The sequence below is a fragment of the Pteronotus mesoamericanus genome, unplaced genomic scaffold, assembly GCF_021234165.1.
Source record: "Pteronotus mesoamericanus isolate MK-2021 breed Mesoamerican mustached bat unplaced genomic scaffold, CSHL_Meso_final contig_26, whole genome shotgun sequence".
Lineage (NCBI taxonomy): Eukaryota > Metazoa > Chordata > Mammalia > Chiroptera > Mormoopidae > Pteronotus > Pteronotus mesoamericanus.
Window position 1 is genome coordinate 10,874,072 of NW_026555109.1, and position 15,162 is coordinate 10,889,233.

Genomic DNA, 15,162 nt, shown 5'->3' on the forward strand with positions numbered 1-15,162 from the left:
GCCTTTCTCCAAGCCTGTATCTCCTCAATCCAAACGTTTTTGTATGTCATTGCAATACCTTGCTTATTTTTCTGTTTTCCTCTACATCTGTAACAATAGTGAGGGCAAGCGTTCTCATTGTCTTGATCACTGTTTAATTCCCAGCAGCCACACCATGTCATGTACAGTGAGTGCTTACTAAGAAGATGTGGTACACACACACACAAAGGAATATTATTCAGACATAAAAAAGAATATTTTGCCATTTGCGGCAACATGGATGAATCTTGAGGGCATTATGCTAAATGAAATGACCAACAGAGAAAGACAAATGCCTTATGATCTCATACATATTTAGAATCTAAAAAACAAATAAACAAACAAATGCCAGGCTCATAGACACACTACAGAATGTTGATTGCCAGAAATGAGGAATGGGGATGTGTGGGAAGGGCAAAATGAATGAAAGGGGTCAAAAATGCAAACTCCCTGTTATAAAATAAATAAGTCATTGGGATGTAATGCATAGCACAGTGACTATAGTTAATAATACCGTATTTCATATTGTATTTTTTAGTGTTGCTACTTGTGCCATTGCTGTCCTACCTTTTAGCCTGATTCTACTCTTAGTCTGTGATCTTGCTCCAGGTTTAAATATCCCTACTATTTGGTGAGGCCATGCCTCCTTTCGTTCAGTCAGTCTCCAAATATTTATTGATCTCCGTTGCTAGTTACCAGACTGGCTGCTGAGAAAGCAGTGCAAGGAGAGGAAGCCAGCTCTCTGTTCCCACAGAACAGCAAATGCTGTTCTCATGCGGTATGAAAACATTTGCAGGTCTGCTGTTGGTGCCACTCAATGTGGTCTTAATTATTCTTTTCTGCATAGTCCCTCTCATAAAGAGTTTTGAGTGGTCTGGGACTGGGTGACATCCCAGTCCTACCAGAAGCATCTCTCCATTGCTGGAAAACAGCCTTCATCCCAGGGTCCATCCAACTCCCCTCACCTTCCCTCAGGGGGAGTTTACCACCTCCCAGGACACTGCGTGAGGCTCTGGGCATTACCTTCTGTTCCAGAGACCTAACTTTGGGGCCCAACTGTTATTTCTTCTTGGTATCATCTTTTCTCATTGAGTACATCAAATATACAAAAGAAGATGCAAAAGCTCTCCACTGAAATATATGTTGTTACCTAGGTGAAGATGAAGCAATTATTCTAGTACCTTTGTGACTAGGACTTCAAACCCTATGTCAGTATTAAAAGATGGACATATGGTCTCCACAGAGAAAACTAACTTAAGGCAGGACTTCTAATAACTCTCCACCTGTCAATTCTGACTTCACCCCTAAGTCTGAAATTGAAGAATCAGAAACTCTCAAAGTTTCAATCAACTTGTTTCCAAATGAAAAAAACATTTGACAAACAGTAATATTTATTTATACTCTAATTACCTTCTTGTATTTAGGAAAAAGTAAGAAAACAAAGATTTGCTCCTTACGACTAATATTCCACTTAGGAATGTACAATAACCCAATAAAATACAAGGTGGAGTCAAAGCAATAAAGATAAATGAGTGTTTTAAATAGGTTAACAAGCACAAGAAAAATTGAAGTCTACACTACACAGTGAAGTTAGTGAACTGAAGTGTGATAGGGGAATATAAAATACTAAAGAGATTGGAAACAATTTAGAGAATATACAGGTTAGGAGTTGGAATAAGGAATGATGAAGCTGTTTCTGAACTAGGAACTAGAAACAATGCGTAGATAAAATGTGCTCAAACATTCCTTCATGGTATAGCAACATTACAAAACTAATGGGTACACTTTTAAACTGCTGATATTTTATGAGCCCAGGAAGAATACTCTTAGTAATACTAATTTGTAACATTTTCTAGTCTACTGACCAGGCACATTTCTAAGCTCTTTACTGGTAATTTCCTGGTAAGCATTTCCCCCAGAGCAACAAGTAGGGCTTTCATCCCAGGTGTTCTGACACCAGGACCCCAAATTTAAACTATTTATTTGTACTTCTTTTTGAAAATTCTTCCTTGGTCTCCAAGACTAGATTAGATGTCCCTCCCATGTGCTCTGTTTCATCTTATGTCTCTCCATATTCCTTTGTTGGCATGGCCTAGTTTTGTCTTTCTATTCAACCAATCTGTGGACTGACACTTTCAGGCATGAACAATGCCTTATTGTTGTATTACTAGGGCTTACCACATAACAGGCCCATTATTTATATTTGCAGAATTATTGAAAGAGAAACATACAAATCAATGTTAAAACAGCAAGACCAAGAGGAAAAAAATTCCTTCTTGACCAGTAGGTGGCAACAGTAAAAAGCTGGTGATAGAATGACCCCTGGGACCTGACCAGGGAGACTGGTCAGGGCATACAGTTTTGCCAGAGGAAGTCACCTTATTATATTAATAAATTTAGTTACTTTTCTCTAGATGCCTTCCAAATTTGCTGCCCCTTTTTCCAGAAACTAGAACTGGTTTACTAATTCCACTTGTAATATTTTTGTTAAATCTATTTTTTTCATTAGCCTAACTTGTAAAATATTTATTTTCAAGGAACTGATAAAAGGGTTTATACACTTTACTTATATAATTGAGGTGTAATTTACATACATATATGATACATGCCACAATTTCAAAGTATATTTTCCTATTCTTGAATATTTGTGGTTCGAAGAAATCCTACCTATAATCACAACTAGATATTGGGGTTATTCAAAACTAGAAACCATTATTATTGAACAGGGAAGAGGAAAATGAATGTCAACAATTTTTCCCTTTAGATTTAACCACAGTCTAAATATTCTAGAAGGAGTTGCACTCCACAATAAAATTAAGATGTGCCTCCCACACTTATCTATATAAACTCCCATTCCTTCTAATAAAACCATTAGACTAGTGCTTCCCAATGTTTATAGTGCGTATGAAACACCAAGGGATCTTATTAAAATGCAGCTTCTGATGCAGGAAATGTGGGGTGTGCCCAGAGATCCTATATTTTTAACAAGTTCCCAGATGAGACTCATGGTGCTGGAACATGGACTATAGTTTCCACTGCAAGGACTTAGAATACACTTATGTCCAGCACTTTTAAGGACAAGAATAACCTGTACCTGTGTGTGTTAATGAGTATCTGATGGCCATCAGCTGAATCTTAAGTATTTCTTAATTATATTTTGAGTCATCTTAATACACTTAGCTGGGTTACTATTTGATTATTTTTTGTAAAAACAGTCATTTCCAGAAATTAATGTAATACATTTTTGTAATCAAAAATGTAATATTCTGGTTATTCATTGCTGCATAACAAATTATCCCAAAACTTCAGTGGTTTCAAATAACAGTAATTTCATTCTATCTCACAATTTCATGGGCCAGAAATTGAGGTAGGTATTGCCTGAGGTTACCAATGGTATTCAGCTGGCAGGTAGTCTGGTCTCGAGGGTCCCAGGTATCTTGACTGATATGTCTGGCGCCCTGAGAGCAGTGGTTGGAAAGTTGAGTTTATCTGGACTTCTCTCCCATTCTGTGGTTTCTGAACCTCTCTAGATGGCCCCTTCAGCAGAGCAAGTGGACATCTTCCATGATGGTTCAGGCTTTAACATCAGCTGGAAGCTACCACCCTTTTAAAAGAGAGGCATGGAAGAGGTATTACTTCCACCATACTCTACTAGTCAAGGCTGTTACAGGCCATCTAAGGTGCCTGGGAAGGAGAAATAGACCCTTTCACTAGACAGGAGGGGGTCATTGTAGCCTTCTTGAATCTCCCACAGTGAACTAACACCAGAGAACGAATCAACGTTATGGAATCAGTGCATGTCTGTGTATGTTTGGAGGGGTAGAAAGAACTGGGATATTTATATTGATGTTTTTCAATAAAATTAGTCATGTATTTGAATTGAATTTATTCGCATCTCTTTGCTTCACTCGACTATTGTACTCATAAGATGGAACACATTTAAGATGGAACATTTAGGTTTGCAAATATATTTGTTAGTATTGAGAAATATACACACTCTCTGTCAGTTTTCTTCTTATTAAATTGAAAGTAAGAACTTACCTGATTGTTAAGCCTCCTTATAACTCCATGATTATAAGATTTTTAATCTGTCATTTCATGTGTAATATACTTGTAGTTGTTTTTTAATATGTAATGTCTCAAAAGCATATCAATCTAAACAAGAAAGTATACGTGTGTGTGTGTGTGTGTATTTACCTATTTATACCTCTCTGCCTCATCTTGATTTCCAGCAAGTTCTTCAAGAGCTTCTGTATAATTTAAGTACTGCTTATTTAAAGATTTACCACTTTAATTATAGACATTCTCCCTTTTTGAAAATCTCTTAGATGTTTAGGGAAATCTTACAGCTCATTCAAGCCCATATAATTTGTTTATATAACACAATTTAAAGCTTAACTAAAACATTCCTCAGTTCAAATTATTATTAACTATTTCAAATCTTTTGATCTTTTCATATTTCCTATAAAACATCCTCTTCCAGCTATAATTTCCCCAAAAAATTAGACATTAAAAATATCCACATATATACTACCTCGAGTCCACTCTAACAATGGGTGGTAGTGAATATTTGGATTGACATTCAGACCTAGAATAAAAAAGAAAAAAGTTTACATCATGAGGAAGTCAAAATTTCTAGCCATTTCTATAAGTGCACATTGACTTTTCAAGGGAGTAAAAAATATTATTTATAACTCAAGACTCAAAAAAAAAGAGGACTGGGATTAGGAAAATTGAACCTCTTCAGATGTATTGGATGCAGGCAAGGAGTAAGGTATCAGAAGAGAATAAAATAAACAATGAAAGAGGAAAGGACAAGAAGAGAAAAGCCCTCACACAGAAGGAAAAAAGAAAATATGGAGTATGAAGATTTGGGGCTGAGCAGCCAAGGCCAGCCAGAGCCTGCAGGCACCTTACAGTAAATGCAAATGCTCAAGAAACACAGGGACTGGAAGCTCTAACCGAGATTTTTATGCAGTACAGCTGCACAAAGTGTCATGCATTCCTTTTTAGCTGTAAAACAGATACATACTTAAACAAATTATTAAAAATACATGGTTTTACCCCCAAATTTATAAAATACCTGTTATGGGTTAAATTGTGTTTCCTCCTGCCCCCTCCCCAAATGCATATGTTGAAGCCCTGACCCTTTGTACCTTAGAGTGTGACTGTATTTGAGACAGGGCTAAAAAAAAGTTGATTTTGAGAAACTGAAGCATAATTTGAGTGTTGAAGAGGAGACAATGGTGAACAGGCAATGGGGATCATGATGAACAGGGGGCTATTCTTCATAAGGTGGAAATGATATGCTGTGGTTTCTCAGTCCTAAGCCATTATTTCTTTTCCTAATGCTCTCTCTTCTGATTTTCATTGTCCTAAATAGGTACAGTCTGTGAGTTAGACTGTTTTATTTACATATAAATTATATAACATAGGAATGCTATACTGACCCCAGTCATTAAGCTCATCCTACAGGTCTCTGAAGGAGGACTGAAGAAACTAAGACTCATGTGATTCAGTTACAATGCATTTGATATGTGCTGCTATCTTCATAATTTATAGTTCCTGTCACTTACACAAAGGACACCTGCAGAATTTTTACTTATTATCTTACTTTACTCTGATATATTGTACTACAATATCAGTTCTTTGCTTAAATAAAGTAGGAACGTGTGTAGGTAATGCTCATTCTCATACAAGTTTATTCCATATTCTGGGTCCATCCATTATTTTCATGGTAGACTTCACAGCAGTGAGGACTAGCATTCAGGACTCTGATACTCCAGTCTCTATTTGGAGTCAGCAAGACCATTAATGAACCTGAACTAGATTATACCTAACAAGTTACAATTAGAATAAAATATAACTCCTGTTTTACCACTAGTAAAAATATGTGAAATAAATGAAGAAATTATTAGAAAGGAATAGATATCTAAAAAATTAAATTAGTCCATGGAAAATAATGCACATTATCTTATGAGGTCCATTAGGAGGAAAAAAATAAAATCTGATTTCAGTGTTCAATGTCTCATTTTTAAGTTCATACTGATTTCATTTTACTGGAACTTTCCCCTCAATGCAAAAGGACAGAGAAACTCAGGACAAAAGCAAAGAAAAGAAGGCATTCATAATTACTGTACTTACATACACTGGTGTATATATTTTGATATATGGTTTATAGGTCATATTTTTCTATGCATTTAAAATATGCTTTTAAAAGATTACATATCATATACACTATTTTGCATACTTGCATGTCATTAAATCTTTTTTCTTAATAACTTAGTGACTGTCATACTGTTATATGAAGTACTCTATTGTACTTAACCATTTAGATTTTTCCCAGTTCTTTTCTATTGTGAACAATATTGTGATGTGCATACTTACATATATGTCATCCATAAACGTGGAGTGCTATTTTAAATGGTGATGCTAGCCAAAAACTAAATCATGAAAAATGTAACTTCTCACTATGTTCAAAAAAATAAATATGATTAAAATTATGTATATCATCTCCACCTCTCCCCTCAGGTATTTGGTGGTAACTTATAATTAGCAACTGCTCCTACAGTGATCTCATTTATGCTAATTAACAAAATCAAATAAGGTTGAAATTTATTGTCCTGTTCAGTGAATCATGAGTATTGCAGCTGCTACTACCAAGGCTGGCATTTGTGCCTGACTATTTAACAGATTGCCTAAAAAAGTACTTTGCTGATTATGTTCTAATGAACTTATTCTGAGACAATATTATTAAAAATACATCACCAAATTTCTCTACTGAAAAAACTTTAAAACTGATTTTATATTGAGATTTGTTATACCAAAGGGGAAACGCCTTCACTTAAATTTACGATAAAGAAAAACCTGGATACTCTAAAGAGCAGCTGTTTTGAGATATTATTGAGGAGGAAGCTCTGTCTTCTCCAAATTATTCTGCTATTGGTCAGAGAGAGACAGCATGTCTGAGGGGAGACTAAATCCACTTAGCAATACTGTGCTCTTCAATTTTCTACCTTACCTTTAGTCCAGAGTATCCATTTTGGACAAGTCAGATCTTATCTTTTTACCTTTATTTACCATTACAGGACCAATATCCACATTATCTTCATCGTCAATGTAATAATAACAAGGAAAGAAGGCTGTGTGCCTCTGTTGTAATTAAACAAGATTATTAGAATTACCACTTATCCTTGAAAAACAAACACAAAACATACCTTAAATGTAGCCTTTCTCATGCCAAATGTGAATGCCAGCTAAATTTAATCATTATAAAAATGTGTCAAGAAAATAGTCAAGGCTTCTAAATTTAGGTGCTAGAAGTCAATGACATCCTTAACTCCAACAAAGTTTCTATATGTTTAAAGTGGTGCTGTTCATTAGAATTTTTTTCACTAAACAAAATATTTTTATTTTAAAATATTTTATTACTATGTACCAAATAACTAAATATATTGTTTTTCAATATAAAAATTAATACAAAAATAATATTTTGGTTTTTTCGTACCAGAAAAATGGTTACTGCACAGTCCCTAGGCAAGGCAATGATATTCCCCACATCCTTGAATGCTGTCATGGCATTAATATTGGAAGATGCCAAAGAATATAGTGATTATAGTTATTAGTGTGGGCATTCGTTTTTTGGTCCTTCCTTGTATCAATAGATAATACATAAATACAGTACGCGATCTAGGAAGTATGAATAACTTTAAAGAAAAGAGAAAAATCTCTTTCTTACCCCTGTCTACTTAGACTCTCACTTGCCTTTTCCAGAAGAGACCCTTGGACAGTTCCGGTGCAGTGTTGAAGAGACTTGATAGTGTGTATAAGCATTTCAGCACGTCTTCCTTTAAAAATACTACTGGCAGCTTCTTTTTTAAAAACAACATGGAAATGCCTTGCTCTTTTCTAATAATTTTACGTTGTCATGAGCCGATAAACTGTTATTTGTTTAACCAAACTTTGTTATTTATCCTTGTTCACCATAGTATAATTTTTCTTTATATATTTGTACATTTTTTATTTTATTTATTTTTCTGCAGATTTTTATTGTATTTTTTCCATTGCCACTTAGTCCCTTTATATCTCCATTCCCCCAGCAATCACCGTATCGTTGTCCATGTAAGTAACTATCCTTGGAAATACATCACATTTGTGAGATAAATCTCTGGAAAATAAATAATTTGCCCAGAGTATAAAGGCATTTAAAATTTGAATAAGTATTGTCATTTGTCCCCATAGAAAATCAATATATACATGATATAAATATAAACAATTGCATCAAGGAAGTATGAGAATATATCTATTTTCTCTAATTCTTATTAACACATATATCATCAAAAAACTGGTTTGCAAATTTGATAGCCAAATGAGAAATGCAACTTTAGTTTGTCATCGCTGAGAATATTTTTTATGTTTAATAGCTGTTTGTTTACTTTGACAGATCTTTTTATGTTTTTAAACATTTTTATATACAGTTGTTATTATTTAGTTGATAGCCTTACATACAAAGGCTCTTAATATAAAAAACAATTATTTTTCTTTATTTCATTCAAAATATTCCTACTGTGTTACTTCCTTTGACTCATTTATGGTGTTCACTGCAGAGTATTTTTATAAATTTTATAAATTAAATATTTTCTTCTCTGGCTTCTATTTTTGTTTTCATATTTAAAACACCATTCTTCTACATTTGTATTATGTGTACGGGTTTGTTTTCTTACTTTTCAATATCTGGTTTATTTGAAGTATATTTGGTATAAGCAATGAAACAGGGCTCCAAATTGACTGTTTTTTTTTCTAGATAACTACACAGTTGCCTCCAAACTATTTATATATTAAATAATCCATGTTTCCTCCATTGACGTGAAACATCACCTTTATTAAATGTTTAAGTTCACATATGTATTCCATTAGAATTGGACAAAGCCAATCCCAAAGCTAGAACTTAGGCTTCAACAAGGATAGCATTCCCAGATTCACTTCAGTATGTCACCAACAAATACTTTTTCCAGATAGATGTTGAGTTAAAGATAACACTGTCATATAAATCTAAAGGTTAGATTCTATGCCCTAAGAGGAAAATGTCACATTATGTAAGATCAAAAGCTATATTGAAATTGAAAGACATTTATATTATCAAAGAATAAATTATATTTATGGGACATGATTTACTCTTCATACCTAGAGGAAAAAGAAATGGTATTCTTCATAGTTTCTTGGTTTCTATAGGTTTTTTCAAATCATTTTATTGTCTTCATTTTATCAGACACAATCCAAATTATGAAGACTCATGGGCCAAAAAAAACATATAAGTATAAGTAATAGAATTTTTCCTATGAGTTATTTTTCTTTATAATAGTTAAAGTTGTATTATGGATTCTATCACCTTCCCCTGCTATATACAGAGTGTGGCAAAAGTAGGTTTACAGATTTGAGTACACAAAACACAGTTTATTCTTGTATTACTATTTATTAATTACTGTATTATTTTCCACACAAAAACTGTAAGCCTACTTTTGCTCCACCCTGTATAGTGTTGCAAAATTGGAAGAAATTTACTCTAACTTAGCAAACTCATCCCAAAGCAAAGACTTACAGTTTTCTTGATCTTAATGAGACAATTTATATACAGTTGTATTCCTGCTATCTAAAATTGGCTTAGGTCCCTGATGCCTATCTTTCTCATTATAAAAGTTGCAAATTATCAAAAATAATTCAGTATCACTTAGGTCTTTGAGGGTTCACTGTGGCAGTGAGCAAGTGTACTAGTGAGCAAGTGGCCTTCCAGAAGGTAATTAATAATAAATAGCATTTACATAGGACTGTACATCTTCAAAGGACTTTGCAAACACTAATTAACCCACACACTAACCCTTTTAAAGAAGCAGGAATTAGCATTCCTTTCATGAATGAGAAACTGACTTGTAATAAAACTATGGTTACTCATGGTCTCAGGGAGTTACTCACAAGTAATATAATATCTTGTCCTATTATACTTCAGATGATTCTAGAATAAGTTTTCCCAGCCTAGCACTATTGATTGACATTTTGGTTTGAATAAATACTTGTGGAAGCTTTTTCTGCTTATTGTAGAATGTTTAACAGCATACATGGCCTCTACCCACTAGATGCAAGTCACATCACCTCAATCTTGATAATCAAAAGTTTCCAAATTTTGCCAAACTCCTGGCAGGCAAAAATCATCCCCAGTTGTGAACAGCTGTTTAAAAGAAGGGCAAAAAAAAAAAAGATTGATAATGCCTGTTACAAGGTTTTCCCTTACAAATGCAGTTGTATTCCCCAATTCACTTTTTCTTATTGCTATTTATCATAGAACCTTGGCAGCTAATATTTTTTCTTCCCACTTTAAGTACAAAAACTGATATGATGCAGTGTTCTAAGCGTTGTTCTAACACACATCCACATATGCATTTGGTCCTCATGACAACCCTATAAAACAGGTACCACTTTATCCTATTTTTATACAGGAGAAAACTAAGGTACCGAAAAGTTGCAGAACTCCCCCAACTAGAGAAGTCTGGATTCAAGCTCAGAACTTTGGTTCCATGGTACGTACTCTTTTTTTTTCCTTTTTATTGCATTTATTGGGGTGACATTGGTTAATAAAATTATATAGGTTTCAGGTGCACAATTCTATAAAACATCATCTATATATTGCATTGCGTTTTCACCACCCCAAGTCAAGTCTGCTTTCATCACCATTTATCCCCCTTTACCCTCTTCAACCACCCCCACCCCATGTCTCCCCCACCCCCACTTCAACCCCCTATCCCTCTGGTAATCAGTATACTGTTGTCTGTGTCTATGAAGGACTTTTTTTTTTTTTTTGCTTAATCCCTTCACATTTTTCACCCATTCCTGTAACCTCCCTCCCCTCTAACAGCAGTCAGTTTGTTCTCTATGAGACTATTCCTATTTTGAATTCCGCATATGAGTGAGATCATATGGTACTTGTCTTTCTCTGACTGGCTTATTTCACTTGGTATAATGCTCTCCAGGTCCATCCACGCTGTCACAAAGGGTAAGATCTCATTCTTTCTTAAGGTTTAGTATTCCGTTGTGTACACATACCACATATTTTTAATCCACTCAGTAACCAGTGAACACTTGGGCTGCTTCCAAATCTTGGCTCTTGTAAACAAAGCTGCAATGACCATAGGGGTGCATATATTCTTTCAAATTAGTTCTTTGTACTCTTAACAACTGAGCTATACATGTAAGTATATATATTTTTTTCAGAAGAAAGTTTTTTTAGCAGTGAACACTTAATTTTATCTGTGTCAGTGTAAAATCTCTAAAATATAACAGTGATACTATGGATAAGATATAGATAAAGTCTCCAAAATGAAAGGAGGAAGGCAGCTCTGTGTAGTTGTACTCCAAATACATTTATGAGTTACTCAGCAAAATAAGACACACTGAAGCATCAATGATTCACATATTCATATCTTCAAAGAGCTTACCCAATAGATAATATCAAATAAATAGATTATAAGGCAGAAAACTATAAGGAACACAGAATTTTTGAATACCTGGGTGGTAGGGAGGAGATTCATCTTACCTGAGTGCTGGGGCAGATCATATAATAAAAATGACATGTGAACTGTGACTTTAAAGATGAATAGGATTTTAAATTCGAGGATTGTTACAGCAGGTGCTCAAAGAGGGCTTTTCAGATAGACAAAATAGAATATTCATGGAAGTAGAAAGGATGAAGTAAGTCAGTGTGGTTGGAACTAAGCAGAGAGATAAGACGAAAAATTAGTTTGATCAGGTTATAACTGTATTACAATCAATCTGTATTTTTTCTAGTAGACCTTAACAATGCAAATGAAGAAGTGGTTCGTTAGTGCCTTCTATGCACTAAACAACATTGAGTACTTTGAAATACATTACCTTATTTAATCATTGAAAGGCTTCAGAAAAGAAGAGCATGATGAGATATGTATTAAATATCAATTGCTACCTTTTTACCTGTAGGCTCAATTGGAAAAGCATCTGCTCCCCTGCTCTCATGGCTTTTGGCAGGATTCATTTTCTTGCCCTTATAGGGTCCATACATCTTAGTTCCCTGTAAGTTAACAAGGATGGAGTGGGGAGAGATGGGTAGAGGAGGAAGAGGGAAGCAAGAGGGAGAGTGAGGGAGGGGGAGAAGACACACTGGGCCAAGTCAGCTAACAGGATGGAGACTTATACAAAGTAATGTAATCGGGAATGCCACCCATCACTGTTGTCATATTCTGTAAATTAGAAGCAAATCACAGGTTCTGCCCACATTGAAATGAAGAAGGTTCTACAAGAATGTGAATACCAGGAAGCAGGGATCATGAGGACCACCTTACAAGCTGTCCACCACAGTTCATCTTCTAGTCCTCTGTGATACATCTCCCTCCGATAGGCAAAGTACATTTGCTCCTCCTAAGGTTCCCGAGAGTCTCATCCCATTACATCAAAAAAGTACAAACCTCATCATCTAAATCAGGTTCGAGTGCAGATGAGGTTCCTGGTATACACTGTTAAGTCCAGCTCTCCATCTATGGACCTGGGAAACACAAATTGTCTGCACCCAACAAACCCTACATGCAATAGTAGGAGAGAGAGAGAATAATAGCTGTAGATTTCCCCTTCAAAAGGGAAGTAAAATGAAAGGTAGAAAGAGGTTTCTGACTATGGCAGTTCGAAAACAGGCCAAGCACATGCTGGGAGTTCCTGGATTAGTTTTCAAAGTTCAGAAGTAATTCTGTGTGGCTCTTGCCTCCAAACTCCGAATTCAGGGCTCTGTCCTCTGAGTCATCTTTTTCTCATAAACGAGGCCGTATGTTTGTAGCTCAGTAGTCTTCTGAGACTGCTTCCTGCCAATAGACTTTGGGTGGTTTTCCTTCATTCTCTTCTCATCATATACTCTCAGTCTAAACTGGCAGTGTTTCTGCTAAAATAATTTTCTCAAGAATCTTATGGGTCTCCTGAGGATTTTAGCAGGGTTCTTTCAACCAGACAAAAATCACACAACAGATCTATGCAACGTAAGACCTTCTTTACATTGACCTCCTGCGGAGATGGCTCAGAGACAAACAACATACCTAACCTTTCTACAGGCCCTATGGTTTGATTGAGAAGATCTTTTGAGAAGACTGTGAAATTAAATAATCAGGTCTTTATGTAGTTCTAAGCTTAGAACAAAAGTCTGCACAATCACACCTTCAGCTATTTCTACACACCATACTCTTGAAGCAATTTCTTAATTTCAGCAGCTTTGCTATCTGGAGAGCCTGAGAATTTTCAAAATCATCAAGTTCTGGTTTCTTTTTGTTTCACACACAAATACAAATTTTGTTTAAATCCTTTTGCATTTTACTATAAGCAGCAAGAAACAAGGTGGCATCAATAATATTTTGTTTGTAAATATCCTTAGCTATACACAATCAAGTTCATCACCTACAAATTCTTCTTTTTACATAACTGCAAGAGACAATTTCATTAAGCTTCTGCCACTACATAACAATGATACCCCTTCTTTCAATTTCCAATAAGTTCCTCATTTCCTTTTGAGCTCTCACTGACAGCATCCATGAAATAAGATTTCTACTCACAGTCTGCCTGGTGATTTCATCTTTTTCTATTGTGTTCCTCAAATTTCTTCCAGACTCGGTACCCTAGCCATTCCAAAGCTACTTTTTAGGTATTTGTTTAGCAGTGCTCTACTTTTGGAATCAAAATTCTGTATTAGTTTTCTTTTGCTGCTTTCTCATTTGAAGGATAAGATGAAACACTTCCTCAACTTCATGTTTTTTGCAGGTGATCAGTTCCTTGAGGCTGGGGATCCATGGCCACTTACTTCTTCAAAGACACAAGGGAGAGAGAGGGAGAGACTCTTTCAGCTGAGTCTCTAGACATGGAGGAATCAAGACAAGACACTCTTGTGTTCCATCTGAACACCTGAGCAGAATTAAAATGGTTGTTTTACACTATCCAAGTTTGGACTGACTTACTATGTAGTAATAGTAACTGGAACAATATTTCTAAGTTCAATTTTTGTTTTTTAATAAGTAAATTCATTTTAATTTTCTTTAAATGAATTATTAAAGTAAGCCATGATTTGTTGGCAGAAATTTTAAAATAGCGTACCATATCCCATTTGGGAATCTATTGTATGTTAAAATATATGCTAAAAATTAACTATTTCAGGATCAGGAATTTATAAAAATACTTCCAGTTCATGATCATTATTTTTTGCAAATTATACTTCAAAAATCAAGTGTATTATTTTCTTTACACTGGGCTTTTATTTCTTCAAGTGGTTAGAAAAAGAGAACATCTGAAGGTATTATCTGTGAATATTACTTTAAAATAAATACATTGTCATTATGAATAGTGTTCTATTACCAATAAATAAAGGGAAAATTAGAAATAATTGTCGATATAGCTTATTTTTTGTTTCACATTATTTGAGAATAGCTAGACCTTTGAACTCAATATGATATACAAGAATTTTGATCAGATGACTACAAATTATTAATCTGGTGATAATCATCTTGATATGTTCATGTATTGTTACTTATATGTTCATTAATATGTTTTATTTTAATTAACATATTTTATTTTTCCTTTTTTAACTGAAGATACAGTATGAGAAAAATGAAGTTATATAACTAAGTATAAAAACAATTCAAAACTGAATAAAGGCCCTAAACTCCATGTCAGCAAGGGGTGTTCAGCTTTAAGTGCTTGCTTAATTTTCACTTTGCTTCTTTTAAAATGCTTTCAGATTACTTGATTTTTTAAAGAAACATTAATTATTTATTAATTCATTTGAAAACCAAAGATATTTTTAAAAATTACTAACTTAAACATCTTTGTACACCAGTGAGGTCCCCCAACTGTCAATGGAAAATGCTGATCTACCCTAAATCCAAACACACGACTGATTGTCAGTTGTCATTTAAGACTAAATTACATGACTCACAGAACCCTCGTATAGCTATGAACAATACCTAATTTCTGGCAGAAAGGAAGTAAGTTAGAGAATGAAAAAGGGAAAAAAATAGCACAATTACCCCTAATTTTCTTTTCAGACTATAACCCATGCCCTCATACCTCCAAAAAGTCTTGCTCCAATAATTG